Below are 5198 nucleotides of genomic sequence, written 5' to 3' on the forward strand. Positions count from 1 at the left end.
ATGTGCATTTTGCCACTTATGCAACTGTAAATTGTAAACGCTTTTGAAAGTGCCCATCACTGCAGTACTTGCATGCATAAATATGCCCTGTAATTACAGGTACTGAAGACGCCATAATTACGGCACATTAATGAACATGTAAATGAATCCATTAGCAAGAGTCACCACTCTAATATTTGTACCAGAAAAAGGAGAAAGAAATGCAGTGTCAACAGAAGGACTGTACACAAGAAAAATGAGGTAACAGTACAAGCCTCACCAGGAAGACAGGGTCCACATTTTGAGTACTACATTTTAAGAGAGATATAAAAAAATGGGTTATGACCCAGAAGATAATAAATAAGATATAAAGATGATAGTGAGGTGAGAAAGGAAGCCATATAAGAAAAGACTGAAGAAACTGTTGGCTTAGAAACGGTATTTAAAGGCCTGTTTTCGGGGAATTGGCTTGTAAGTACAGATATATGCATTATAAGGGGTCAAGATGAGCAGCAGGGGTTAACTGATTTCTAAAGAGCTTGTTACACAGGGTTCCTAACTTTCAGAAGCTGACAGACTGTCTAACCCAGGCAGGAAAACAGCAAGGCCACACACCCTGGGTAACTGAAAACATCCAAACTTTATTTTCATAATAGAAATAGGCCTGGTTCCAGGGCTTCAGAGTGGTAGTGCTTGCTTGCAAAAAGCCATAAGTTTTTCAGTTTCAGGAGAACAGGCCAAATTAAGAGAACACTGGTAAAGTCCCAAATTAGGAGATGGACATGTGATAGGTTTGTGAAAATGGGGTTTTAGCTGACAACACGGGACGTGTCACTGTGTGACCAACCAGCAGCAACCACAGATCAAGAGTCACCAGGAAAAGAAAGAATACAAAAGAAGGAGTTTTAAAAATAGAAGAAGAAGCAGTTGGCATCAGCCCCAACCTCCAAGGCTGCTGATGGTGGACACTTAAGCAAATAACCTCAAGGTGGCATTAACGTACTAGCCGGATGACCCGCTCATCTTGTGTATATTCAGGGACTGGGGAATTTGGGTAACGTATACTGTATTGGCTTTGTCTGCATTGCTTTTAATTCCTATTACTATATATCAATAAACTTGCCTATTATCAACTGGCAGGTGTTGTGCTCGGTCTGAGGGTTGTGCCCACCTGGAACAAAGGTATAGGTGCTGGGTCCAAATCCAGTGTCAACAGAAACTAGATGTGTTTAGTTAAAAAAAAGAACATTAAAAGGGGGCAACATAGTAGTTTTCAAATATAAGGAAGGAGTTAGGCAGGAGATAGAGCAAAGCATTTCAATTGCAGGAAAGCAGATTTAGATCAATTCTCAGGAAAATTTCCTAACTCTAAGAACAGCAGGAGGATGAAACAAACTGCCTAAGTTGTGGAATCTCCTTCACTGGAGATTTTCAAGAAGAGCCTGGCTAGTAGGGCTGTGTGGAATGGGCCCTATTCGATTCAGATTTGGATTCAGCCTATTTCGGGGACAGTGATTTGACCCATTGATTCAGATCACTGATTCAATTCGGCCAAATCTGAAACTGAAAATTCAATGCTGATTCAGCGAATCAGTGATTCGGACACAGGCACAGGTTTAAAGGTTTTTCCCTACATACCTTGAGGTAGCAGGCATGGCTCATGATTGCTACGGTGCTGAGGCAAATGGAGCATCCCACAGGAGTACAGGGAGCTCTACAGCATGTTTGGCAGCAAATCCAGAAGTGGATCCAAAACTTCCACATCTGCTGGGAAGCATGCTGGGGGGTCCCCCATGCCCCCCCCCCCAGCTCAGCGATCAGGTGCAAGGGGACCCTGGGTGCCTCCCCCCATACTGAGGACAGACCAGTCGCTGAGCTGGGGGGGTACAGGGCCCCCGCTGCATGCTCCCTGATGGATCAGGAAGTGGACTGGAAGTGCTTCTGATCCACTTCCGTAGCTGCCGAGCACACTGGGGAGCTCCCTGTGCATCTGCGGGACACTGCATCTCCCCAGCACTGCAGCGTTCAGAGCCCCTGTTACCTAGAGGTATGTAGAAAAACATATAAAGCTGTATCTACGTTATAATCACTGAATCTGTCCAAATCTCTCTGAATCGATTCAGAGGGTTCCAAATCAATTCAGAGAGATTAAAGGGTTGTATAATTTGATTCAGATTCAGAGATTTGGCCACCGAATCAGGCTGAATCTCCACCAAATTGAATCAAGGACCAAAGCTTCTCACAGCCCTACTGGATAGGCATCTGTCTGGGATGCTTTAGGAACAGCAACTCCTGCATTTATTTGGGGGTTGGATTAGGTGCTCCTCAAAACCCCTTTCAGCCCTATGATTTTATGGTTGCATTGCATGACTCTCCCTTCTAAACTGGGTCCAGCTCTGTTGTTAAGGACTGGGATGTAAATACCTGATGACTTGTTCCCCTGCATTCTCTACAAAGGAGAGTAATAATTATTAAGTGCTTGAAGTTTACCTTATTTCAAGGATTTTCAGGTTACTTCATCAAGATTATGTGAGCCAACACTACAGGCACATCTTGGAAACATGAAAAAATAGAGAATGGGCATTTTTGAAAATCACTTGAATAACCATGCATTCTTCTCTTAAGGCAGAAATGTGAGTGACCACCTTTTTTTAAGTACCCTGCCTTTTGATTTTGCCTGGAAAAAGTTTGAAAATTTCAAACCTATGCGAATCTCACAAAGTATGATTATTTTTCATTATTTTCTACTTTGATACCCGACAAGTTCACAAACAACTGAGCTTGATCAAGACAGAATTAACCAAAAATCAGAATTGCATTCTGAAATGTGGAGTTAAAAATATCCTGTTGACCATAACAACATATTTACCAACTGATAAAGTCATTTCCCCTGTGGCTTCAAGGCTCTAAATCTGAGCTTTGAGTCTGTAGAATGATTACCTTTTAATTTCTTTCAGACTGGTGAATTGGGTTAAATTAATTTAATTAAGATTTGACATAAATTTTCTTCCCTTGAATTCTGAGCTCCTTTTCATTTATGAAGAGAGATCTTTTTGCCTTTCATTTTCTCCGGCTAGCCATAAATATTTGAACTATAAATTGAAGTCTACATCACCAAGAGCAATGAAAATTTAATCTCAGATATTTATTAGAAATGTCCTCCACTGGGTTAGCATTGTTGTGAAAATAAAGAGAAGTGGAATCAATTGGATTTCCTGGATAAATATTAGCATTTGTCTTTTAGTTACAAATGACATAGTCGATCTTCAGGTATTCTATTTAATTCCTACATATACACAAATACTGCTAAGTTGACAATTCAGATATACATTCTGTGGGCCAGAAATTAATTTGGTGAAAAGTAGAATAGTTCAGTGAGTACAGGGGCTATATGTAATGTTGATATAAAACAGCTGATGATTTGGCTCTGTATTATTGTTCTTAGAATTATTGACTAGCTATAGAGCGATAATATGCAATACTGTCTTGCTAGGTCTTTTTGGAATATAATTATACTAATGCTTCTATAATAATAGATTTATAGTCTGTATTTTTGTAATTACTATAAATAAGCCAAAGCTAAAACTAAGGAATAAGCTTCACATATCAAGGTTTTAAAAAAAAAAGTGTTTTCTGGGTACTTAAGATCTATTTCATTGTGCCTGCAAGAAGTCTCACATTGAGAAAAGTTCAAGTAGCATGAATCCCTCTTTTAAAATGATATTTGACTTTGTTTGAGACTGCCTAATATTTATTTCAATGATATAGTAGGGTTTTTTGGACCAGTTCTTCAGCTAGTGAGCTTGGTATAGTTCTAGTCACTAAAGTGGTGCTATGTGACCTCACTTCAGTTGAAAAGACAGTACCATTTTATTTAATTGTGACATTCATTACACATTGGGATTGATATGTGGGAAGTCTAAATTGCTAATTGTTAAATTGCTTTTTTTACAGCTTGTTAGACACAAAACAGGCAGGCAGTGTGGTTTACTGGACAGAGCACTAGGCAGTAGCTCTAGAGTCAGAGAGTTTTATTTCAAACTCTCTTAATTTCTTGTGGGAATTTGGGCTAGAAAATTGCCCCTCTCTGTTCCCCATTTATAATAATAATGAGCTTTACTAATGTCCCACCAAGATTTGAACTTGAACCACTGGATTCAGAGTCCAGAGTGCTAACCATTACACCATGAGACCCACTGCAGTACTCCTTCTTCAAACACAGGCTGTGAAATGCTAAAGTTTGTAGATCGTTATCTAGTTTTCAAATACTGTTCAATGATGATGATCTATGGAAGTCAGCCATTAATTAGTACCATCTTTCCAAACTGAACATAGAAGTTCATTGGTATATATATTCACCCGGGAGCAAGTATGATACTAGTTTAGTTCATATTTAGAATGTGTTATATAATGAAATCAAACTGGGAACTGGCATAAAGTAACAGATTTTAAAGTGCTAAACACATCAATTTCACCTTTGGAAAACTGCTGTTTTATCAAATAGTGAGCTTTCAAGCTGAGCTTATTTTAGGAAGTCTTTTAGGGCACAAAGTTGTTCATTAGAATAACTTTTTTACTAGTATTAGTTGCAAACTAAAAACTGGCTCTTCTCTAGCAAGTTATGGGAGAGGTACAGTGTATGGAAAGCACAAAAGAAGAGCAGATTTAGAATACATATAAAGTATGTCATGTATGTTTCCTGACCTGCTTTCTACACAGAAAATGTAGTACCTTCTTTTTATGAAAGGAATTGTTCCACAACACATACCTCCGTGCTGTACGATTCCTGACAAAATTATATAAAATGTTCATGAAATTTCATTTCTGTATGGATTACATTCTGTTTCTTGGGTTGCAAATTGGGCTGTAGCACTTTTGTATGTTTTTTTTTATATTGGAGTGGACATGACTTTCAGCACTATATAGTGTTGTAATGACGTTATAGTTTTGATGGTCCAAACATGCTAGAGGCAAGGGTGTGATAACCTTTATTAGACCAACTGCATAGTTGGGAGAGCTCTTTGGAAGTACTAAATGACAGCACAGTATCAGCCCGTATGGCACTGTCCATGCAGCGCATGATTAATTTTAGTCCCTACTTCGCAGAAGCAACATGCTATAACAGGGAGTGTGTCATAATGGCAACATATGTTGTGTTTTTTGCCTACTGACTCTATGTCACCATAGCACATTGCTACAACAATGTAGCATCATATGTA

General features: G+C 38.9%; 1 non-coding gene across 1 annotated transcript; it reads right to left on the reverse strand.

Annotated features, from left to right (window-relative positions):
* Window positions 1-4102: 4102 nt before the first annotated feature.
* TRNAQ-CUG lies at window positions 4103-4172 on the reverse strand. The gene has a single exon. It is a non-coding gene; the product is annotated as a tRNA-Gln (tRNA).
* Window positions 4173-5198: the final 1026 nt, after the last annotated feature.

Source organism: Crocodylus porosus, unplaced genomic scaffold (assembly GCF_001723895.1).
Source record: "Crocodylus porosus isolate Cpor-Errol unplaced genomic scaffold, CroPor_comp1, whole genome shotgun sequence".
Lineage (NCBI taxonomy): Eukaryota > Metazoa > Chordata > Crocodylia > Crocodylidae > Crocodylus > Crocodylus porosus.